This window comes from Triturus cristatus, chromosome 3_2, assembly GCF_964204655.1.
Source record: "Triturus cristatus chromosome 3_2, aTriCri1.1, whole genome shotgun sequence".
Lineage (NCBI taxonomy): Eukaryota > Metazoa > Chordata > Amphibia > Caudata > Salamandridae > Triturus > Triturus cristatus.
In genome coordinates, this window is record NC_140584.1 from 470,110,200 (window position 1) to 470,136,784 (window position 26,585).

General features: G+C 43.3%; 1 protein-coding gene across 2 annotated transcripts in view; it reads right to left on the reverse strand.

Moving 5' to 3' along the window:
• Positions 1 to 26,585, reverse strand: part of INSC (INSC spindle orientation adaptor protein) — a 1,274,962-nt gene that overhangs the window by 1,083,784 nt on the left and 164,593 nt on the right. For both annotated transcript variants that reach the window (XM_085648109.1, XM_085648108.1), the window contains exon 2: positions 14,879 to 14,952. The gene's annotated coding sequence lies outside the window, so the exon portion shown is untranslated. The remainder of the gene's footprint in view (positions 1 to 14,878; positions 14,953 to 26,585) is intronic.

Here is a 26,585-nt window from a genome sequence, read left to right on the forward strand (position 1 = left end):
GCCCCCACAATACACTGCTTATGACCTCACATATTTGCATCACTCATGACATGGTCAGTGACATCACTGATGGCATCCCATATGACACTACTGGTGAAATCTCAAATGACATCACTGATTACATCATCCAGTGATTGTGAGTGTTTTCTAAAAGTTACTGAGTGTTAAACATTTATACTAAGGTAACTCGCTGTGGAAGTGCCTTTATGGGTAAGTGAGTGGGTGTGTATATAGTGTATAGAAAGTGACAGTGTATATAAAAGGCTGTATACATGAGATAGTGGGTATGTGAGTTTTTGCAGAGGCAAGCAAATGAGTGAGTCAGTGTGCGTATGAGTAAGTGAGTGGCTATGTGAGTATCTGTATAGTTGACTGAGTTGGTATATCAGTGGTTATAAATGGTGGATCAGAGGGTGCATGAGTGGCTGAATGGGTGCTTGAGCGGATACATAAGTGTCTGTATGAGCGAGTGACAGGGTACATGAGTGGCTGTATCAGTGCATCAATGGGATGTATGGGTGAGTTGGTGTGTTTATGAGTGGCTGTTGTGTGTGCAAATGGGTGTTTGGGTGGTTGAATAAGTGAGTGTGAGAGAGGTTGTATGGGAGAGTATGTGGTTCTCTGAGTCAGTCTATAGGTGAGTGAGTACGTGTAAGAAAGTTGGTTTCTGTTGCAGTAACAAGCCCCCACTTTTTGCCAGATTTCTAATGCACTTTGACTTGATGTGCCCTGGGTCCCTGCCAATCAGGTTCCCAGGGCCTGTGTTCCTTCCCAAAACTGTGCATATGTCTCCACAATTGGCACCTCTCTGGCCACATGCAAGTCCCTTGTAAAAGGTACCACGGCTACCAAAGGGACTGTGACCAGGGAAGGCCTCAAAGGGCTGCAGCACACATTGTGTCACCTTTACAGGTCCTGTATCTTAACACACACACACTGCCATTAAATGGCTGCCTGTTTTGGTGCAAAGAAAAGTGAAGAGTAAATATGGCACACATACCTGTGTGCCATGCCTGCAACCCACTGCCTATGGTATAGGTAAGTCACCCCTCTACCTGGGTGCACTGTACCATTGGTGAGGGTACAGTTGCACGATACAGTGTCTAAGTCCATTCTTAGACATTGTAAGTGCAGTAAAGCCATAAAGAGTATATGGTCTGGGATGTGTCTTTACGAACTCTGCAGCACCAAAATGGCTTTACTGAATTCTGGGAAGTTTGATAGCAAACGTCTCAGCATAATAAACCCACACTGATGTCAGTGTGGTGTTTATTATACAATGCACTCTGAGGGCATCTTAGAGATGCCCCTTGAAAAACAACCAGCCTCTGGCGGGTTCTTTGACTGGTAAACACCAGCCTGCCACCATGAGACCAGTTTCTGGACCTGGGGACTGGGAGCCTTCGCTCCCTGGGCCCATAAACAAAGCATTTCCCTGGCGGAGGTGTTCACATCTCCCCCTGGTCAGGAAAGGCCATCTGTGCCAGGGAAGCTTCAAAGACCTTGCCACCTTTGCACCATGACCCCCAGCCTCTCCTGCTATCAGGAGCAGGCCCCCTTCCTGTCTCATCCCCTTTACAGTAGGAAGACAGGCAGGAAAAATTTGAACAGCCCAGAAAATGTGCCTACCTCTGCCAACCCCACGCCTCAGGTTGGGGAGGCACGGTGAAGCTCACTATTCAGTGCCCGCCATTTTGCAGATGGCAGGCACTCTCCAATCAGGATTAGGGATTGTGTCCACTCCCCCATGTGCGTGGGGTGAGCCCATTGGCTACTACCTCAAGACCCCTAAAATGCCCCCTAAATACAATATTTAGTGGGCAGCCCTGAACCCTGAAAGTAGATTTTATGAAGCTAGAAGAAGGACCGAAGAGCCGTGCTGACCCAGGAAAAAGAAGAGGACAAAAACTGCTTTGGCACAGTCCTACTGTCCTGTCCCATCTACGACCTGCCTACAGCAAGAACCCCGGCAAGTCCAGCATCCAGCAACCCCCAGAGCCCGAAGGACCTGCCCTGCAACCATCTTAAAGACTCTGTCCCCCGTGAGCCCTGGATTTGCTCGAGCAAATACTCAGCTCTAGAATCCAGATTGCGGCAACTCCTCGATTTGCAACACTCTGCGCCCAACGACACACAGCCCAAGTTTGAGTGGCCCAACACCACAAGGAGGTCTCCCAAACGATCTTGACCTGGGACCTGGTGATCTCCGACCTTGCTCAAGCTTTAAGATGATGCCTCAACCTGAAGGGCCACCCCAAATGCGACCGGAGCTGGTAAGATAACCCTATACCAGGTGGCCCAACCAACGGTTTCCAGGCATCCCCAAGAACCCAACTTACCTCTTCAGCCGGTGGTTGCCTTCAGAAAGTCTTCCTGTCCGAGTGTGCAGCAACTTCTCAAAAATGAAGGTCTCTATTGAAACGCACAGGGTCCCCGCAGTCCTTTTTGCACCATGCACCCGTCCGCCCAGTGTCACTGGTGGTGCAACTCAAGTGCCCATCTAGACCTTGGGGAACCTTGGTCCTAACCCCCAATACTCTCACTCATAAATCGTGTACTTACCCAAGAAACCACTAACATTTTCTCACATAGTTACCCATGTTAAGAGATTTTGAGCCTAAAATGTTCTGTGTTGAACTGATGTTTATATGGAGAAAAGAGAACTTAACTGCAAATGTATAAACAGTCTTACTTACCTTGTATTGTGAGATCCTAAAGTGTAGTATCTAGTCATACCACCCCTGTATTAAAAGTAAAGCAAAAGTAACTAAAAAGTAATCTGAAAGTAATTACTGTGTTTTCAAAGCATCTACAAACCTGTAACGATTGCAACTTCAATCACAACTTCATTTCCTTCAACAGTCTTGCATTTGAGAGTATATTTTACTTACATGTGCCAAGTCCTGCTTGGTTCTAAAATAAAACATAAGTATACCTTTTTTATACTTACCTAAATGGTCTGGATTCTGTCTCTGAGTGTGTGTCATCAGTCCTTGATTAAGTACATACAACAAAGGCTTAACACACACCCTGGATAAGCCTAACTGCCCACCCACACTACCACAAATAGAGCTGTTATTACTTACCTAATTTAGGCTCTGCTATACCTCTGGGGACTCCCTGGACTTTGTGCACATTATATCTCATTTTGGTATAGTTTATACAGAGCCAGCTTCCTACAGTATGTGTATCAGTACATGTATAAGTAACTGAGTGGCTGTGTGAATAATTGTATTGGTGAGTTAGAGGCTATGTGAGTGACTGTATGGGTGAGTGAGTAGGTGTGTGAGTAGGCATATAGTTAATTCATTTACTGTGGCATATGGGTGTATGAGTGGGTGTGTAAGTGTGTCTATGTCTCTATGACTGGATATGTGAGTAGCTGTATTGGTAAGTGAGTAGGTGCATGAGTGGCTGTATATCTGAGTTAGTGGTTCCATTAGTGGCTCTATGGGTGAGTTGATGTGTTACTGGCTGTATGGATGAGTGGTGAGATGTGTGAGTGTTTGTATGGGTTCTGTGAATACATTTGTTAGTGATTGTGTAGGAGTAGGTGTTTGCCATGTTTTGTGGGGGCATCAGTGGGTGTGTCAGTGTTTCTGTGGATGATGTCATCAGTGATATCATCAATGATGTTATTTGAGATGTCATGAGTGATGTCACCATGTCATGAGTGATGTAATATGTGAGGTCATGATCAGTGCATTGCGGGGGATTGAGTTAAAAATGAGCTCAGGTAACTATAACTGCTGAATTTTTCTGGTTGTGTATGAGTGAAATGTCAGCCTAACTATAATGTCCCTGCAACCATTTTTTTCCAGGGAATATCTAAGTTAAAATTCTTCTTCTTAACTATAACGTCTTTGTAACCTTTGGCTTTTTCAGTCAATATCTATGGTTTATTAAATTCTATTTCCTAACTATGACTGGGTTCATATGTGTCTGAGTGTGTGTATGATTCTTTGACTGAGTCTGTCAGTGGTTGCATAAGTCTGTGAGTGGGTGTGTGAATGGGTGCATGAGTGTTTGAGTGGATCTGTGAGTGGCTGTAATAGTCTCTGAGTGTGTCTGTAACTGGGTGCATAGGTCTCTGAGTGAGTATGTCAGTGGGAGCATCACTGTCTGAGTGGGTGTATGAGTGAGTGAATGAGTCTCTGTATGGATATATGAGAGGGTGAATAAGTCTCTGAGTGGGCATGCAAGTGGGCGCATGAGTCTCTGAGTGAGTCTCTCACTGGGTGTATGAGTCTTTAAGTGGATATATGAGTAGGCACATGGGTCTCTTACTAAGTCTATGAGAGGATGCAACACTGTCTGAGTGGGTAAGTGAGTGGGTGTATGAGTGTCTGAGGTGATATGTGAGTGTATGTATGAGTCTTTAAGTGTATATGTGAGTGGGCACATGAGTTTTTGAGTAGGTCTGTGAATGGGTGTATTAGTCTTTGAGTGCATATGTGAGTAGGTAGATAAGTTTCTCAGTGAGTCTCTGTCTGGGTTCAAAAGTGACTGAGTGGGTATGTGAGTAGGGATATGAGTGTCTGAATTGGAATGTGAATGGGTGTATGACTGTCTGAGTGGGTATGTGAGTAGATATATCGGATTGTGACTGGATCTATGAGTGGGTGCAAAAGCGTTTGAGTATGTGAGTCTTTCACTGGGTCTCTGACAGAGTGTATAAGTCTCAGGGCAAATCTCTCAGTGGGAGCTCCTGAGTGGGCCTGTGACTAGGCCTGGGCGGTAAATTCCGTTCCGCTTGTGGAATCTGCGGAATTTGGGTAATTTTGCGTTCTGCGGAGAATGCGGAATTGCCAAAAATTCCACGATCCGCGGCTTCACGGAATATTTGGCTTGTTCGCGCTATCAAAGTGCGTGTTTGCGAGATATTTCCCACCGAGCATGCAAACAACGTTCGTGAACAGGAAAAAAGCATTGCGAACGGGAGGAACAAGCAATTCTGCATATTCGCGGAACTCTGCATGCTCACAGAGATTTTTTACCTTTTCGCGGAGCTTTGTGTAGTGCACGCAAATTCCACCCACCCCAACCTGTGACTAGGAGCATAAGTCTCTGAGTGGGTATGAGAGTGGGTGCATGAGTCTCTTAGTGGGTATATGACTGATTGCATGCGTTTTTTATGTGGGTTAGTGAGTCAGTGCATGAGTCTTTGAGTAGATATGTGAGTGGACGTATGTCTCTGACTGGGTCTGTGACTATCTGCATGAGTCTATAAGTGGGTGCATAAGTCTCTGAGTGGGTATATGCATGGGCCCATGAGTCTTTGAGTTTGTGAGTGGGTGTATAAGTCTCTGACTGGGTTATGTGAGTGTGTGTATGAGTGTCTGAGTGGGTGTGTGAATGGGTACCTGAGTCTGTGTCTGAATCTATCAGTGGGAGTATAAGTGTTTGAGTGGGTCTGTCAATCTGCGTGTTTGTCAGTAAAAGCATAAGTTTCTCAGTGGTCTGGGAGTCAGTGTCTGAGTGGGTCTGTGACTGGGTGCATGAGTCTGTGATTGGGTCTGTGAGTGGGTGCATCAATCTCTGAGTGGGTGTGTGAGTGGAAGCATATGTCTTTCTGTGGGTCTGTGAGTGGGTGCATGAGTGTCTGAGTGGGTCTGTGAGTGTGTATATGAGTCTCTCAGTGGGTCTGTGATTGGGTGTATAAGTCTTTGACTATGTATGTGAGGTGGGTGCATGAGTCTCTGAGTGCATCTGTGAGTGGGTGCATAAGCCTCTGAATGCTTTTGTGAGTAAACACATAGGTCTCTGAGTGAGTCTGTGAGTGGGTGCATTAGTGTCTGAGTGGATATGTGAGTAGGTACATGAGTCTGTGGCTGTGATCAGCGAGGGTGTCCATATAGATATAGATATTTAGTGTTTTATATTTCCACCGATATTCACGGATATTCAGTGGTTTGGGCTATAGTCGTGTTGACAGGTTCCTATGGGAATTAACATTGCAAACGCACACTTTTTTCAACCCAATGTTTCTCAGCCCCTGCTTCACAACTCCCCCAAAAACTTTTCATGTTCAACAAGAATCACTGGAGGACTTTGTTGGAAAGATTTCGTGAAGTTTCGTCATTCATAGTAATACATTAAAAATATCCAAAAACTTATAGAATGTAAAATAAATATTTGCATTAATTATGTAACACTATATGGATATGCATAAATATAGATATATATGCATTTAAATGCAATTTTATATGTATATATAAGCATATATGTATGTTTATATATATAACAAAAACAATGTTTATTTTACATTATATTAATTGGAATGATATTTTGTATGAATTATTACGTATTACAATATTCATTATAATATTTACATATTTAAAATATAAAAAATGTGTATCATGTAAAACAAAGTTATTATATATATATATATATATATATATATATATATATATATATATATATATATATATATTCACAGCAAACCACATAAAATATCAAAACATTTATATAAGGTACAATAAATATTAGTATTAATTATGGTACACTATATGTATATGTATATAAATATATACATATAAAAATATGTATAAACATATGTGCTTATACATTTATATAAGTATTTTTTAGGATTATTAGGAGAATATACTCACATTAAATTATAATGATATCTTACAATATTTCGGATTTACTATTTTAAACTATATTTACATTAAAAAACAATATTTTGTCTATTTTTTGACGATATTAGTAACAAAGATATTTTTTACGAAATTGTTCTACTTACCATTATAAGTATAAGATCATGATATTGTGGTAAGGCATACCTCAAACTCTTGACTTATCACCTCAGATAATACCTTAGATATGTCTTCCCAGAGCTCATACAGAGTTGGAGCTTTCACAAACATCCGATAATCACCTGCATTGAGGGTGCCGCACTTCTTGCATTGCATGTCAAAGAAAACTTGTGTGAGAACATGGAGGCTGGCTGAGATGCTGCTGTAACTGTCGGCTTACTCCTTTAGAGCCAGCGCTTTTTACTACAGACTCCAGCACACATCAGCAGATTTATGAGCCAACCTACTGGCTAACTTGTACCAAACATTATGATATTGTCATTGAGCATATTTGTCTTTAATAGTACCAACTTGAAAAAGTTCTGCTATGCATTTTCACTGTGAGGCAGCTGTCTCTGGAATCTGGGTGCAAATAGCTGAAGCCATCCATGAGAATTGGAGAACTGCTGCAACAATCACCTACCCGGAAATGTAGGGAGTGGCAATACTAGCAAGCCCACAACAACAATGGCAATCACGGATCATTACTGAGGAAAGTGAAGACCCTCAAGCCCCCTGGCTCTACTCACACATGTTGAAGCACTGACTTCTAGCCCAACAGAAACTGCAAACATAAGACCTGGCCCCTAATACACAGCACCCAGAGCAAATAGTAACTGACAGTCCTTATTGTTGTAAGACTGCCCACAAAGCTAAGTGAAAGAAGGTTCTCACATAAGGCCTCACATAAATGTAGCAATCAGTACTAGCTGAGACAGAGAATGTGAGGTAGAATTTGGCATTGAAAGAAAGCAAACTCCTTTACAAAAAAATGGACATAGTTTAAGACTTTGCATCAATTCAAAAAACATTTGCCAGTGAAATCTATACCTTCTTTCAGGTCATTTCTTAGGGGTTTCACTGTTAAACAGAGGATAATAAGATCTCTGTATCGAATACTACACAGAATACTAGAGTACCAGCAGGGAGTACAGCACAACAGGGTGATTTCTATTGATATCGGTACCATGGCGGGAGCAGATGAGAGACAAGATTCAGAGAGCATAGACCTTTTTCCCACAACTGAATTTTGTCCCTATGAATCCTTTGGAAATGGTGGCACATCATCTAGCCTATCTCCTAGTAAGAGAATTAGGGCGATACAATAGCTCACAAAGACCTCTGATTAGCTAATCGCGATTAAGTCTTGGCAGAAAAAGATTAGAAGGGATGACAATACATTTTCGACCCTGTTGCATGACTTAACATAAAAAAATATCCTAGCTGCAAAACAGCTGTCGCTTCAGTCTAATAGAAGTCACATGTTAGAGTGCTATTACTACAATCATCCTTGGAACAGGGAGAAAGGGGCCTGGAATTGACGTTGAGGAAGATCTCGAGTAAAATCAAAAATAGGTTTGCAATCTCCAAAGATAAGAAGAAAGACTTTTGACACCAGTCAATTGGTGAGCTAACATGTTCAACAACATTGGACGAGACATTGACAAAAGCATTGTTAGAATTAGAAAATAACTCATGGGAAATAGCTCTTTTAAGAACCCAGGAAAAAATAACTTGAAAAACAACCGAGAAACTTGAAAAACAGGCTAAGAAGAACGATATCATAGTAATAAATGTCCAGGAATGGACAGCAGGCATTAATATAAAGATGTTTGTCATAAGTCTCATTTGAGAAGGACTATTTGTTGGAACAGCACAAGGAATTTGGACTTGGAGCAAGCGATTCAAAGGGTACACAAGGATCCATTTGTATTTGACCCAAACAGTTAAAAACAGGAAAATATTGAAGAGATTCCATGCCTTCATGGTTAAGGAAGCAATGCTATCAATGGCAGCAAAGAATAAAGCCTTTACTTTTAAGGATTTCCATTGTTCGATATGGTCTCAACTGTGTCAGGTAACCGAGTATAGGTAGTGGACTCCTGGGAAAAACATGGCTGAGTTGCACAGTCTGGGAGTAAAGATGCGGCTACAGTTCCCAGCTACATTATACGTCATGTGAAACAACAGAATACACTCTTCTAAAAGTGAAAAGGAAACCACTGGGAATTTAAAGAAGTAGAGCCAGGCAGCACCTCTGAAGAATGCTGAAGGAAAGTTAAGGTATAGATGCTTAGACAACACATGAGAGATAGGCTAGAGTCAGGGAGGAGAGAGGAGCACTGAAACGGCTCAAGAATCCAAAGTAAGTCTGGAGGGTCCCCTAAGAAGGTATTTCACTGGGTGGGACATGTGTGTGAAAAAAGGGAAAAAAAGTACAGTCCTCACCACCTGTTTAATGTTGGGCATTGAAGGAAGACAGCTATGCAGAAATGAAAATGGATAGAACTTCATTTAGCTTTGTATACTAGTATGTCAATGGTATGCAATCGAGAAAGAGAGTACCATCATGGAATGTGTTAGGGAATCCTGCTCCAAACTAATAATTACTTCAAAAGACACACCTGACAGAGCAGGAATGCAGAGCTTTGTTCCACAGTCAGAGATGGATTCAGTCAGTAATTTGCACATTCCAAACATGTATTATCAAGCGCGTAGCAACCATGATCAGGAGAAACTCATAAAACCAGGTATTAAGGTCAGAAGTGGATGAGAAGTGGAGGTGTCAATTAATTAAGCGAGTGTAGAATTAAGGTTAGAACAGTGTCAGATATTTCTATCCAAACGTCAATGACCCAGAACCTCTGCAGAAGTTTAACAGACTCTTGGAACTTAAGGCTCCTATAGTGTAGGGGGAGACTTTATTATTTTAATGAACAATTTTATGTTAATGAACAGCGTGCATGCTCAATCATCTAAAATGAAGAGATGCCTAAATAATATCCAATTTAGGCCTTATTGATGTATGGAGAATGAGGATGGGACAACAGCCATTTCACAATAAAAAAGTTGGGCATAGATCCAGACCTGACTACTGGTTCACAGATTTCAGATGTGCCGATTAGTATCCAAGACTTCTTGTATGATCATTAACCCCAATGGATGGACTTAAAGTTGGTGTGAAATGTGATAGCCAATCACTTGACCATGGAGAGGGGACTCTTAGCTCAACCAGATTTAATAATAGAACCTGAATTTAAAAGAGGAGGGTTTATGAACGTTAACATAGGTAGCTTCCCAGAGAATAGCATCTGGGATGTGCATGAAGCCAACATGAGAGGTACCATCATTATCTGATCGAGAGCTTTCACAAAGTCAGAGAAGGAAGCAAGAGAATATTAAGGAGAGAATTGAGAAAAATGAAAATGTTGCCTGACCCTGTTACAAGAGGAACTATGGTCACAGTCATCTCCATCAGAGAGATCGGTACTTTGAAGCTATGCAAAACAGCAGAATAGTGTCTCACTGAGCTGAGCCACCCAACAAACTAACTCCCTCTTGTACTAGTATTGGACCAAAGCGTACTAAAAACCAAATAGTCCAAAACTCATATATAATAACGGGCAGTGTATTATTAACATCTGTGTCACATATATTTTTTTTTTAAATTACAAAATTATTTTCAAAAATACCATAGGCTAAAATATTATGAAAAGCAATCTTCACACATGTATATAGCATATCCCAATTACATTCTGTTTCTTTTTATCACTGTACAAATTATGGTAGTTTTTTACCTCCACTATGTTCTGCAGTCTGAAAACAGTAATAAAATTAGATAGTAAATCAATTGAAAACAGTAATGAAATTACACAGTAATGAGTAATGTATGTAGGAATCCTTAAACATGCATAGTAGAATATGTTGTCTGCTTTCATAGTTTTTACACTTTGTGCTTTTGCTCTCACTACAATGTTACTGATTTCGGCAATTATGCTTTTTCATCTGTTGGCGGACAATATAGCTGATAAAAATAACAGTGTGAATTTTTTTGAGTGTACACGTCTGGCAAAAGCTCAAAACAGCAACAAATAAAAATGTGACAGTTTCATACTCAATAAAGACGTTTCCCAGGTAAATGTGGGAGAAATGTGTGAATCATAAATTGTATTTTCCTTCGTCTCAGAATTGGTAAATTGGTTCATACCTGCGCTTGACAGAGGGCAATATACTATACTAGGGCATATTCACAGAATAATTATATTATATTATAAATTAGCCATCTAATCGCCTGGAAGGTTACTTGTAGCAGTTGTGTCCCTTTTTTAATTATTTTAAAAAATTAGGCACTGATAATGGCTTGCATTAAGCTCAAGTGCTGTGGTGTGAGTGTATTACAGAGTGCATTTAGAGAACTTAATGGAAGGGGTCACCTCACAGTAGCAACCTGCTTGAATTTCTCCCAATCAACAACCTGAATGAACTTCCCTTGACTCCTTTCTCTGCCAGCTCTCATATCTCCCTCTTTTCTCATGCATCCACGATGGAATTATTTTAGTGCCAGGACGCCCGTCCCTCATCACCCCTCATCATCTAGAATGGACTTTTACTAGTTCCCATGTGTATAGTGGTGCAATATGACTATAGCATCTCTTTTACAGCTTTCTGCATTTGAACACCAGTGGTACATGCTAATTACATATGACTGCTGGCAGAGAAAGGAGTCAAAGAAAGTTCATTCATGTGGGTGATTGGGTGAAAGTCAACCTGGGAGGAGAAGGAAAGGGTTTGTCCAAATTTAGAGGCCCATATTGAGTATGTATGGTGGGATGTAATTGGGTCAGGTTGGACAATGGCCAAACCTGGAATTTAAGAGAAGCGGCCTTGTATCAGTGGAAGGGCACAGGGGAAATGGGCCTAAAAATATTGATACTGATGATGGAAGTATGACATGGTTAATGATGGATGACAAGGAAGTTGATAAACCACAGATAAATAATAAGAATAAGGTGAATTAAAGTGGTTGTCTCCCAGAAAACACACAAAAAGAAGGGCGAGAAGTCAGAACAAGAAAAGCTCCTGCTTATTTGGGTGATTATGTCTGTTGGTAAAGCTGCCAGGGGCTGAGAAAATAAATGCATACTTTTTCCTTTGCATGTCTTCAGGGATATTTAACCCCTTCCCTGCTCATGACGGAACCACTCCGTCATGAGCCACGGGTGCCGTGTGCTCATGACGGAGTGGTTCCGTCATGCTGCGGCCGTTGTTGGCCGCTCCGCCCACGCGGCGCTAATTCCCCACCTGTGCGGGCGATTAGCACCGTGGGCGGAGTCATGACGGAACCACTCCGTCATGAGCACAGCTCAACCGTGACTCATGACGGAGTGGCTCCGTCATGAGCACGGCGCCACCGTAGTGCCCCCAAACCCTCCCCAGCGCTGCGGCGGAATTCCTGCCGCAGCCAAGGGGTTAATGGATGCCATAGCAAACCCCAGAACTCCAATGTCGATCCCTTGATAACCCTTCAATACTATATCAGAAGGGATAAGTTCCCACCCTTGCCACGTTGCATCCTATAACCACTTGGGTATTATAGAGTAGAGGGAACCAGTGTCCATCATCAAAGACACCACTTTCCCTGTCAGAGGTAGAAAGACCCCACTCCTCAAGCCAGGTGCAGTCAACAGTAATAACTGTCATCTGGCTCCTCCACTCGTTGGAATTTTCACATGTCATAACAAAATGTTATGATGCCACAGTAGTCCCAGCCTAGCTGAGACTACCTAAGATCACTGTGACAGTATCATTTCAGAGCCATCACTGCACTTTAACTGTGGTTTTACAATGAATGGTCACAGTTTTTTTGACATACATTAAGGTGTTTTATGAGCAGAAGGAAACACGTTTTTTCCAGAGCATTTCTGGATTTTTCTGATATACTACATCCATATTTTGTGAAAACAATCACTGCTGCACAATACCTTTGTGCCCAGGAGTTGACTACAGAGCCTATGGCCAGGTCCTGCACCCATTCACCCGTCTGTTGGTGGCAAGTCCCTGAATATGCACAGTGGGTATGAAGCTTCCACAGAAGGTAATACTTATGGGTGATATTAGAGGATACAACTCTCAAAGGGTTGCAGAAAAATGTGTTTGCCATATATGTACTCATCTTATAGTGGTACCATTCTGTGAAGTCAGCACTGTTCACAATAGCAACGCCATTGATGGAAGTCATGTGTGATCTCATTACAAATGTCATCAATTATGTAATTTGAGATGTCACCATGAGTATCATTAGAGATGTTATCATTGAGGGCATGTAGGAGGTCATGAGAGTGTAATGCATGCCATTAGTGGTGGTTTGTATGTTAAACCATGACTGGACAATTTTTTTGTTTTTTCAGATTTCTTTTGTATCCTTAACTTCACTTTGATTGTGCTTTTTCAGTGTACTTTAGATATTGTTTCAAATAAATGTTAAAGTGCAGAACCATAACTCACCACATATAAGGATTTGTTAGTGGTTGTGTGTGTATTTTTTTGACGCCCCCAGTGGTAAGATTGGAGCCCAATATTTAAGGTCCTGACGAATGCCACGTACCCAAGTGGACAATACAGGCAGAAACATGTTGACCCCCTATTAACAATCACTGATTCACAGCGGCGACGGGATGATAAGGTCCCCACTCACCGCACTTATATATTTTAATCCCACATAGTAACCCCATAGAATAAAAATTGTTCAGGTATACTAGGATGGTTTTTAAATTCACTCACTCCTTTTTTTGTTTGGGCCCCCACTTAGTTTAGAAGTGCATCCCTGTCTTCAGGTGTATGCCCGCCCTCTATCAAACGCGGTTTTTAGAGGGCGAGGACTGGCAGATGATGAAGCATGACACCTGGTGGTGTGTGATGCCAGTCCGTCAATTTTTGTGATTTGCCCCCACTAAATTGGGCATCTCTTAGACACAACTAGGGACGGTCCTTTCTGTGGTTCATAGCTTTGGTTGGAGGCTGACCGTTCTCTAGTGCCCTAACGCCTCTAGTTCCCTCCCCGGGCCAGACCCTGGGTGTAACTGTGGTTCTTTGTATTTTTTTGACGACATACTACATTCTCTTCCTTTACAACAAACCTCTACTGCGCACAACGTTTGACAATGCACAGCAGGCGCTGGTATCAAGGTGCAGCCTTTGGTTAGGCCGTATGCCCAACCTCCCAAAGGACAAATCCTCAGTGCAGGAGACCTTGGCCTGGCACAGGAAAATGTAGCTGCAAGGCATGGCATATGGCCAGACAGTCAAATCCATCAATAAACCAGCCCTCAGTAAGCTTGGTCTTTGGCCATGCACAACAGATATTGCCGCCAGGACTTGGTTAATGACCAGGCCCTGAACACTACCTCCCACATGCCCAACTTCGCCGTGTGCTGTAACGGTTGACTTCATTCTGCAACCCTAAAGTCCAGTTCAACCAACCCATTCTGTGCAGTGATATGATTGTGCATACCTTACACCATGTTGCACACTGTCTTTGACCTTGGACCTAGGATTCTGGGCACTAGGCCAAGCTCCGAGTCAGCCGTGGGGTCCATAGGTGCTAACTGTAATATCTAATTTTTCAAATTGATCTAACTGTGTTTTGTGTTTCTGTGGCTGCACATTTACATCTGCAACCCTGCAAGTACAGAGGAGCCATTATGTTTTACCTTTTGGGCAGTCTCTCCTTGTAAAGGACAAAACGATTCCTTCTCAGAGTCAGAAACACCTAATTAACCCCTTTGTGCACATCTGCCACTTTTTTCAGGACATAGACTTTGTTGCCTAGCATCCTGTAGCGGGTACCCCAACAAAAATGTTCAGTTGCTGCTAGGCTGTGACTTTTTTTTAATTATCCGCAAAGCATATGTAAATTCTTAGGGCCTTTATACAAGTTTGGCAGTCCAGTGGACCGCCATTTCGGAGATGGTGGGCCGAGTCCTTAGAGCCTTATTACGAGTTTGCTGGTCCAACCACTATAGGACCACGTCCACCGCTGCCACCAGCCCACAGCACTGGTGGTCCAAAGACTGCTGTTTTACGAGTTGACCACAGGGCCAGTAGTGTGCAGGTGGGGATCTTGCAGCATATGTGATTTTTTTTCACAAATATATTGATGCCTATGTGTGTATTTCGACTATATGTGTCGGATGCACACATATGCATGATATATGTGGAAAAATATCATATGCCCATTACTGCGGTACAGGCTATATGTGGGCAGTCCTGGCAATGGGTATATGGTTCAAAAAATGGCTTACCTGAAGATCGCTCCAAACAGGCTCGTAATCCTCAGGGCAAAGATCCTGCTGTGAAAAGGGATCCAAGTTGGAATCTGCAAGGAAGAAGAAGAAAGGGGTAAGCACACACCCCAAATCCTTCATCACCGCCACCCTGAAGCAGCCGGAAGGACCGCCGCGGTCTGCTTGTGGAACAGGCAACTCGTAATATGCATGGCGGTGTAACTGCCCTGTACTGTACTATGATTCTTGCCTTCCCCTGATTGTGAACCCAGCGGTCGGTGGTCTGCTGGCAGGCTCTGCGGTCCAGCGGCAGTCTTCGCAAAGCCAATCCACCTAACTCATAATATGGCAGTCGGACTGCCGAGCTCACCGTGCTAAGACCGCCAACGCTAATACAGTGGTCCACGGGACCGCCAAACTCGTAATAAGGTCCTTCATCTAGATAGCTCCTAAAATAGCCACTGAGAGCCAGGCAATATTTGTAATGCAAATATCTCAAGAACTACTGAACGGTTTTTACACCAAACTAAGAAAAGACACTCTTCTGAATACATTTATATATTCATGCATCTCATTTGTAACAAGCAAAGGTTATACAAGTACAAGCTTCTTCATCCACAGTCCAGTAACTGAACGCTTCTCTCCAGTATTACCTTTAGAGAGTGTTGGGTTACCTATAGCCTTTGCGAAATTTTCATCATGCTGGAGAAAAGAACGAAATTCTTTGAATTACGTTGCTGCAGAATTTTACACAATTTTGTTCTGAAGCAGACAAGTTACACAAAAATTGTCTCGTGGGAGCAAAACATTACTTGAATCATTACCATTGTTGGTATCTCATCTGACTTTTGAATGCAAGATATGCTTTTGCATTCAATGGTTATGAAAAATACCATAAGAATTGTTTAACCTAATTTTGCATTATTTTCACAAACTACAGAGAAGCAAACTTTTGCAAAGTTCTAGTTATTTTGTCTTTCGGCATAAAATGTGATCTTAATTAATTTCTTGTGAGTGTATGACGAGAACTCACTCTGTATAACACATTGCATATCTAAATGCAGTGATGTAATTGATGATGTCATGGTGGCTCTCATGCTGGATCTTGCTATGGTCTCCCATCATCCTGGTTCATGGCCCCTTAATACACCTCACTATACTAACCCTAAGGCCCAGCAACAATTGCTCTCCCTGGACCAGTTTTTTCTGGACAAGAATGTAGGTTCGGGTCAACCCACATCGAAACTGTGGGTGAAGGGAAAGCGTGTTTGTGGGGAGAGCTGATGAGAGCTTTAAGGATATCCAAAACATGAGTGCTCAGTGCACAACAGTCTCTAGAACTTGTGGTAATCTTACCTCGGAGAATGTATGCCTTCCCACCCTGGAATTCCAGTAGGGAATTGATGAAGGTCAAAAATACCCAGAATGGGAAGTACACATTAAAGGCTGGAAAAGCTCTGTTTCTCCCATGACAGAGGCATTACAGGAGAGGAGAATAGACTGGGTGCTTATTGGCTGCCAAGCTGAAACAGATGGAACAGAGCACAATCACCCTTGCTATCCTTAATAAGCTGGTGGATATTCTGGCCCACCTCTGTGAAAGTATTTAGGAGTTTTACAATTTCTATAAATTATTGTATCGGTCAGAGCTTCCTGTGGAACGGAAGGAGGAAGACAGCTTTATGGCTAATCTGGAGTCCCCCGAGTCTCTCTGAGGAGCAGTCAGCCCTTTTGGTGTCTGAGATCACTGAGGTGTTACAAGCGATTGACAATCTGAAAACTGGGAAACTACTGAGAGAGGATGGATTCCCAGTGAACTTTTATAAAATCACCAAACTCTTGGTCGCTTCTCTTCTGTGTAAATCCAACCATGAGGAGCTCAACACTGGCCATCTTCCCCCAGACTTCAATAAGGCAAGGATTGTTCATATTCCCAAACCAGAAAGAGACTACCTGTGATCTGCCAATTACAGGTCAATCTCCCTTATCAATGTGGATGCAAGATCTTGGTAACAATCTTGGTGACTCACAGAAATGTATCATAACCTTGGTACATACTAGCCAGGTGGACTTTTTCCCGAGTTGTACTTCCACCAACGTCTCAGGCTCATATCCAATATTATTTGGCAGGGCAAGAACTAGGTGGGTGAGAAAGTACTCCTCTCACTGGACGCCAAAAAGTATTTGACAGAGTGGAATGGGGGTAGCTTCTCCATACTATGGTTCAAATGGGTTTGGGCCCGATTTCTTGAAGTAGGTACAAAGTATGTCTCAGGACCTAGCAATGGTGGTTAATTCCCAGGGCTTCACTTCTTCCCGGTTCCTGATCTCACGTGGTATGCAGCAGGTATACCCTCTAGCCTCTGGTTATAGCGCTTTGCCAGGAGGGGGAGATCACCGGTGTAAGAATGGCAGTGGGAGAGCACGAAGTATTCTCCTATGCTGAGGATGTTCCCTTAACACTATCACACCCACAAAGCTGGTGGCCTTGATTGATCTCTTCTTGGGGTTCTCAGGGTACCATATCGACTGGCCCAAATGTGAAGTCTAATCCTTAACAAGCCCCACAACACCAGCTTCCCTGAGCAATTTGGCATATCAATGGAAAAGCTGACACTTGAACTACCGGGTAATCTATGGTAATAGAGGCCAGGTGAAAATGATGCATGACAATATCTCTTCATTGATAGGGAAGACAACGGTGAATATTAAGAGGTGGGAGCATTTACAACTCTCTTTATGGGGGAGGGTGTGGGTGGTGAAAATGAGCATAGTTCCTAGGTTTAACTTTGTTTTCAGAATGCTGTCTCTAATTATTGTGAAGACCCTTCTGTGGCAGATAGGCAGGAACATCCAGTTTTTTAATTGGGGGTGGTGGGGAATGCCCCAGTTAAAGGCTTCAAACTTTACATGGCTATGAAAATGGGGGCCCACGACTGCCTCACGTGGAATGCTACTGGATCTCCCACTAGCTCGCTCCTTCAGTTTACATCATAAAGACTTTCTGAGAGCCACCCAAAGAGCATCATCTTTTAGGATTTTAGGCACAAAAGACAATTTGTCGATGTGATACTCTATACCCGTTAAGTGACCTACTGACGCCAATCCCATTATATGCTTTTCTCAAGAAGCAGAGTGCCCAGCGCAGGCCCAGTTAGGACTATCGGAATACCTGTATGAGAAAGTGTCTCTGTGGTATGACACAAAAGTCAGGATAGGATCTTGAAAAAGTTGGTTGGACTGTGTGGAAGGGTTGTGATATACACCACATGACCAACTCAATCAAGGACAGGGAATTTTAAATATTCTTAGACCTGCAGCACCAGCATAACCTCCCAAACATGTAAAGATAGTGGTACATGCAACTAGCGGGGGCACCACATTTGCATTTAGGGAAGAGGCTGCGCATATTGACATTCTCACCACTCCAGTTGTACGTATATACTTGTAACATTTTTGGGGGGTACCATCTCTGGGTTGTATTCAGTACTTATTGATCATGCTTTTTCCCAAAATACATCTAGTGAGCTTTTACAATTTTGAGAATCCCGTCTTACAACAACCTTTGACGATGATGACTGAAGGATGCTATTGGAGGACCATAACTGGGGTTAGAGGGAGGTGAAACTGAATAAAGGGCCTGATTCTGAGTTTGGCAGTCTCACTGCTGTGTCACCGTGATGGCAGTATAATGTGTATGTGTCATAATGTATATGTGGACATGTGTACTTTATGTTTTATTGCATGTTAAATGTAACAAACTGTTACAATGCACTATATAGGAGAAGAAACGGTGAAGCCTACCTTTGCATTCAACAACAATGGGGTTGCAGATCATTGCGATCTGATGGCAGCAGCACAGGAGGGACCTGGATAACAGTGTCCGACACAGATTCCGAAGTGGGACCCCGAAAAAAAGGTGAGTTTTCACCTCTTTTTGTGCCTTTTCACCCACTTGCCAATGGCGCTGTCCCGCCAGGAAAAGCAGATTGTAATCCGCATGGTGGGAACCTTGGTGGGACTGCCTCCAAGTCCTGCCTCTGTCTTTCCCACCGTCGATGTGGTAGCAGGAGTATTTGCGGTGGCAGTGGTCCAACGATGGTCTTGTAGCCGAGTTCTTTCCAGGATCGTAATCGGGCAGTCCGACTGCCAAGGCAGCGACCATCAAGACAGCCAAAAAAGCAACAAGGAGCTCCATTGCTGGCTTGATCCCCTGTGAAACTCCAAATGGCCAAACGGTGTGTGCATTCTAGATGATGGAGATGTGGTAGAAAAGGGTATGATATTGTCCACCTTCTCACAGATTGTGCAGAGATGCAGGGTTACTGAAGACAGCTAATTCTTTAGAAATGGAAGGTGCACCAGGAATGAAGTCAAAATCAAATGCGTTAGTCCATTAGTTTCCTTTATCAATGATAGAAGTAAAAATGGCCCTCAGCCAACGCGTTTCGTTCCATTGACCAAAATAACTTCATCAGGGCTCCATATGTCAAGTAGAGTATTCAACACTTTCTTCAATGATTGCAATGATGGTGTAGCTGGTCGGGAAAACACCCCACAATAAGGGTCAACCAATTCAATTCCCGGCTCGTGATCCGGGTCTTCTGTGTCCCGACGAAAGGCAAATGAGCCAGATCCAAATTACTGAAGACAGCTATTGGAAACATTAAAGGCAGTACTAGACGTGACACCTGACCTCACAGCTAGGGGTAGAGAGTAAACTCTGCTCTTCCGCCAGAGTTCGAGGAGTTTTGACCCGCTTGGAGTGTGGAGTTCTGGGATAACTCCACCAACAGCCACATGACAGAGGTTTTTTTTGCACGCAGCTTGCCAACGTTAAGTTGGCAAGTGTTAGCTAGAACATCCAGCAATAGACCACATCCCAGCAAAATTTCCCAATGCGGGCGGTTGTAGCAGGTCTCTACCGCTTGCGTTAGGAAAGCTCCTGCTCAAGTTCAAAATCTACTCAAGCGGCAGGAAGAAGCAGCACCCTCTGGTGTGCCATGTGTTGCCATTCGCGCAGATTTTATAGCGCAGGACAAACTCCCAGCACTAAAATTCAGCGTGAGCAGAGCGATGTACTGATCACTGCCGCTCGCAGAATCTAACAGAGTTTTTAGGTAATTCTATGGAGTGAAACTCCGTGAATTCCACCCACCCCTACTCACAGATAGAATTGCTCTCTTACATGACTTTTCTACTCTCTCTGAATTGACATTACATGTAAGGCTCTGGTTGCCATTGGCCCTAGCAACAATGAAAGTGGGCATTCTGTGGTTCTGGAAATCTACCAGGGTAACGATTAGGGCCGGACTGGCCGTAGCAGGCACCGGGCATTTCCCCGGTGGGCCGCCAGAGTGGGGGCTGGTTTTTGGCCCCTGATGTGGGCCGCCAGGGTGGGGGCTGGTTTTTGGCCCCTGATGGGCCGTTTTTGTTACAGTGCCGTTTTTGCAGCACTGTTGCAAAATCGGCCCCCTGTAACAAATTCGGCCGAAACCGGCCCTGGCAAACAGCTCGGCCGCAACCCCAAACTCACAGGGGGGCTGGCCGAGCACTTTGCCAGGGCCGGTTTTGGTTCCCAGTCCGGCCCTGGTAACGATCCACAGACAATGGCTCGAGGATACATATTATACTGCTAGAATGAAACACCTGATTTATAAATTTAATGATAATCTGTCTAAATTTTAAGAAATCTGGGGGTGCTTTCTATACTAATGAGTATGCACGACCTATGGGGATTGTTTGACAACTTTCCTCCTCACCTCACTCATGGGTCTATGTTTTTCCTTCTGCACTCACTCCTCTCGATCGAGGCTGATGTATGAGCACTGGTGGGAGGAGGGGGACTGGCTATTATTATGTGTGCACTTTATTGCACCCCAGTTCGAATTTGATGGCTGGATATTGTTTTCTCTTATGTTATTCATTGTGACCATGGAAGAGTATTGATTTTATTTGAAATCTTAAGAAATAATTGCTATAAACAAAGGACAGCTTTGTGCAGTTTTGCCAGCTGTCACAAAAGTTGCTAAGGATTAAAAAATCATTCTTATGGGGAGATAAATATAACTATAACAACATAGCCACTCATTTTGTTATAAAAACGAAAAAAAGAACGCATTATTGGAAACATTCATACTAATATCCCTGCATTCAAATATGTTATAACGGAATGAAAGGCACGCATTCTTTGCTCTTACCATGGTACAACTTTACTAAATGGAGAAAGCACCTCTGATTCCTTCATGGATTTCATGTTGCAGCCATGTTACAAATGAAAATAACGAATAAAATAATGTGTTTATAACATATACCCATTGAAACAAGCATTTCCTGAGCTGCGCTCCCCCAACAATGGCAATGAATTCCATCCGTGCATCTGCACCGATAATATATATGTTAAATGTCGTCCATTTTATAAGTAAATGACCAGTTCTTAAACAATGTCAATTCTTTCAAGGCGGGGCTGTGGCAACAGGAGGTAAATGATTTGTTCAAATAGAGAAGCGACGATTAGCACTCCGGCCACCCGGCTTAACCAGACAAAATCAGAGCTAGCCTCATTGTCCTGCAAGGCCATGGGAAGAGCTCTTCTTAGAAAAGATCCCTCAAAGGAAGCAAATTAATTAGAACATGATTGCTCTAACCAATTACTCTTCACATTGATCAACGATAGACTTTATGTAATTAACTTATGGTATTGATGGGTGCTGGAGGACTGAGGTCCCGCACGTATTACGGTAATTGGCAATCCTTTATAAAGATATTTTATACACTCTCTGAATTATAGCACACAAAATTATTTGCACTGAACGCAGTGTTGTTTACAGACACACACAATATAAATTCGTGCGTGTGTTTGTGTGCACATAAGATGGTATTTAGAGCAACTGTGCTAATAAACGCACACCCACGCGTTTATTTCTAGAGTACACTGAAAAGTAAAACAATGTTTGCGGCCTTACAGATTGCATTCTGCAATGACTTTACACGGGAAACAAATGTGATAATAGTCACAAGGCCTCTTAAGTGTGGTTTTACTTTATTTAATGTCATTTTTCACTGCTGGAAGAATGAAAGACTTGGCTCTTGCAAGATATGTGAACGTCTGGACTTAATGGTGTCGACCACAGACTGTAATTATATTTATATAGCGCTTTCTACCCCTGCCGAGGCACTGGAGTACTTCACGCCGGGCAGCACGCTGCCCTTCAACCCGAGGTTAGTGGTTACTCCACGTATTATTGGTTACTGTTGACTATTGTATAGACTAGTCTGAAGTCCCCATTCACTCCAGTGTACTGTGTTGATTACATTTTTTTTGTGATCATTAGTGGGGGTGGTATGTGACACAGGTGCATGGTTGGTAGGAATAATAGATGAGCTACAGGAAGTTGGCTATTTTAGGCAGCAGGGATATGACTTTCAGAGGAGGGGAGGTTGTGAACTTGTGAATGTGTTGTGGGCAGTTTGCAGAAATGCAATAATAGAGATTAAGGCAAACATGCATGTTACAGCGCAGGCTGTGCGCAGGGATAGGAGGCATGCAGAGGATGGAAGGGAAGGAGAGAGTCGTTTGAAAGAGGGAGAGTCAACAATCCGAACTTTAAATTAAGCAGCCCGCGGCCCGTGGAGGGAGTTCCGTGGGGCGGAAAGGCGGGGCGGGGGAGGGGCAGGGTGGGGGGTACTAAAAACCGAAATATGGATAATTGGAGGTAAGTAAACAATTAAATAAATAAAACGAATTTCGTAGCGCGCGCTGCATCGCATTTTGCGATGCAGCGCGCCTTACGAAATTTGTTTTATTTATTTAATCGCATTTTGCGATGCAGCGCGCGCTACGAAATTCGTTTTATTGATTTAATTGTTTACTTACCTCCAATTATCCATATTCCGGTTTTTAGTACCCCCACCCTGCCCCTCCCCCGCCCCGCCTTTCCGCCCCACGGAACTCCCTCCATGGGCCGCGGCTGAAATTAAGAGTCAGTTTTATGAGAGATTTTACGGCTATAGAGGAGCTTCCGAGATAGGATACACTCTGTGGACTCAAGACTGAGGGCAGAAACAACGGATAATTGTCCCTTTTTGATCTCAGTGAATATTATTGCCAAAGGTAGCCCCTTGTATACTGCTTTTTGGTTACATACTTTATAGTAAGGGAAATACACATGAAAAATTATCATTGAATAAACTATATATATATGCAGAGTACAATATACTTTTCATGACCACTTTTGAGGAAGGGGACGAGTAGCATGACCTTATGCAAGGCTTCTCATGTGGTGAGTCAGGTTCCTTCCCACGCTCAGCAATGGCAATAAATAACATATTGCAATCTGCATACCTGCATATAAATATGCATTCTGTGTTCCTTTACTGAGAAACCTAAACTAATGTAGGAGTAATGCTTCTGATTCTCCCATAAATTCAAACAGCAGCATTTATTGTTCAGATAACACACTGACATTATTTATAATCAAGCTCTTTTACTCTGGAATGCAATGCATGAAAACTTTTTTTTTAAAGCAAATAAGGTATTTGATCCAAAGTACTCATAAACAATCTAAATAGTTAGAAAATTGCTATTGTATATATTTCCAATAGGGACATTCAGGGGACCTTGTAGCAGAAGTTTTGTACATAGGTAGAGAGGTGAGCTAAGGTTAAATTACAACCGCAAAGGTGAATGAATGTGGGAAAGTAATTTTTTGTGTAACAATTCTTTATTAAGATTTTAATGTGTAAATCCTATACAACAGCAAGTCTTTGCAGCATTATTGATTGGCACAGCCACCTGCTGATTTACAGAAGCATATAAAAAATGCAATCAAACAAACTGTTAGACCCAGCGGTTTTGGGCTGGCTAAGACGTATCAAAGCCAGTCAGAATCCACCCTTCTAAATAGGATGAGTACGATACACTTGTACGATAACGTGCTCACCCTCTGGTAACTTGGCACCGAGCAGTCAGGCTTGTCCTCAGGCTAGAGTGTAAAGTATTGGTATAATACACCGCTCACAACACACTGTGATCGCCACAAAAATATCACACTGTATGTTTAAAAACACTTGTCTTTGTATTAAACACACACACTAAAATCAAAACATGGATACATATGGTATATACACTCTACAGTTATACGCGACTGTCAAACTTCTCTACTGAAATCAAAATGAAACACACATTGTATATACACTTTACAGTTATATGCAATTGTCACTTTTCCCATTGCAGAAAGATCAAACAGTCCCCAGTTTCTGCCCCTCAGTCCTTAAAATCCACCAGCCAATGATATACGTTTCCCTTGCTGGCTCCCTTTTGACTAGACAGTCAGACACACCTAACAGTCACTTAGTTTGATCCATCCCGCTTAGACCTCCAGGCACCTAACAGCACCTGCACGAGTGTGAGATTGCTATTCCCCCGCCGTAGACAATAGGTTGTGACCCAGGAGCTGGCACGCTTCCCCATCTGGAGAAATGTTTACCCCTTTAGCGGAGGTGTGACCTGCTGTTGCAGGTCACACCTCCTGTCAGCTGTCAGCAGCAAATGCCCACAAGGCACACGGAACCCCTCGGGTCTCATCACTCTGTTTTTCACAATAAAGCACCCTGTAGTGTACTATTCAGGGAGAGAGAGCCAATGATCTTAGACAGAGGCTGTGATCTCAGACACTGTCGTCCTCCCAATCTGTAGGCCAAAGACAGTTTCAGGTCCCAGATCAGGTTCCCCCAACACTCCTCGGACACCACACACTCTGGAGTGCAAGAGAGCATAGGTCCCATGGTTGCAACCACAAGTCCCTCAGACTTTGAAGGTTCCCCTGTACTCCTCTAAATCCTCATGTCTGGGCACCTCAGATGGCTGCTGATCTTGGCGCATAGACTCCTCTTGCACAGCAAGATGATAGTGTATGTCAGGACAGTCCTTGGCCCATTCACAATCACTTCCACCGTCTCTGCTGCACCCATGTGGCCCGTGCAATCTTATGGAGACAGTGAGATCCTTTGTGTCCCTGGGATCTCGTGGACAGAAGGCCAGCTCACTGGCCCTTGGAGAGTACTTCGAAACCAAGGCCACAAAAGTTGCCACTTAGCTGCAGGCCAGCAATGTCCAGGTACAGTCCACCAAGTGATACTCCCCTTCTTGGAGCACAACAAGCTCCAAGCCACCACAAGTCTGCGGATAGTCCAGTTGCAGTTCCTCCTGTCCTAATGATTTCTTGTTTCAATGTCCTGGTATCGAACCAGCTTAGTATGGTTCCAAATCCAAAAGTGTGTCTACATTCGGAGGCCGAAGCCCCAGTAGTTATACCCACCATGGGTTTTGAAGATACAATCAGTTTGAAAGGTTACCTTAGAAATGCACAGGCCCTCTCTATATTTTGTCCTGTCTGCCATCCTACCCCATACGGTTTGATCACAATCTTTAGTGGGCCAAGACCCTGCCCCTTGGAATGCACCCCATGTAACCTTCTCGAAAAGGCCTTTTACAGTCAAAGGTTTGCAGTTTCCCATGAACCCCTCATTTATGACCCTCTATCAGGAATTCACAGATGTGGCTGCCCCCCTAGCACTCAGTTGTAAATTAGGAGACAGGCCACCAGTCACACAGAGCCACGAGCATCAAAATGCCCACCTTCCCAAAGTGACATTTCCATAACCGTAATGTTGATCCCCCTCCCACTACCGGAGAGGATTTGCCATTGCAAACTCATATATCAAACACTATACTGTTACTATTTTGCCTATAGGAAGTACCCCTCAACAGCCTTTTCCTACACCCCCTCATGCTAATCCAGTGCAAGAAGCTGGCCCCATCGTACCAAACACACCATTCTGTGTAATTCACGACTCCTACAGGTAACGCATACACACACCTGCCCAACCTCTCCTCAACACCAGGGAGAACTCCGATAAAGAAGGAGGCATGCAGAACCTTGGCACATAGCTTTTTATATGCTAAACAGAGTAACAGTAACCCGTGCACAAAGGCCCCACCAGGGCAATCCTCTGGCACAATCAAAGAGCTACTTCAGTGGATTGCACAACCAGTGTGGCAGGCCCATGGAGGGGCTTTAGAGATACATGCCCCTGGTATAGGTCTTACCCCAAGACACAGGATTTAAAGCTAACTCAAATCATCCAATCATATATACACCAATTCATAATATGTATATGATGAGTACAACGCTTTGACACTGCATAACAGTGCCAAATGTGCTCAAGTCCTAAGGCTAGCAAAACAAAGTCAAAACATGAGGTCAGCAGCCAAAAGGATTAGGGGAGACCAGTTCAACAAAGGCCAGGTCTAACACAAACTTACATATATGTAGTTCTACACCCTCTTGGCAACGAATCTTTGTTCTGATGAACTCCAGAAGGGCCCTCTGTGGGTGAGCACAGGAGGGAAAAGGCAACTGGGATGGTGCCATATGTATAGTCGTAGCCACATAGGAGTATCTAAATGAGTAAGTACAGGGTAATCTGCGAAGATACGTTCACCCCAAAGCTATACCCAGTGCATGCAGACCAATGTAGATCAATACAAACTGTAGCTTCAAGGAGCAGAAAGAGAGCACCAAAGTAACACCTTCTGAACTGAAAATGGGGGAGTTTGGGGTATGGTACCCCATAGCTGTCAAGCCCCTGGTCACCGCATCCAGGTCTGGTGGTTCAGTGGACTAAAGCAGCCACTGCAGGGGCCTGTGTTTGACCTCATGGT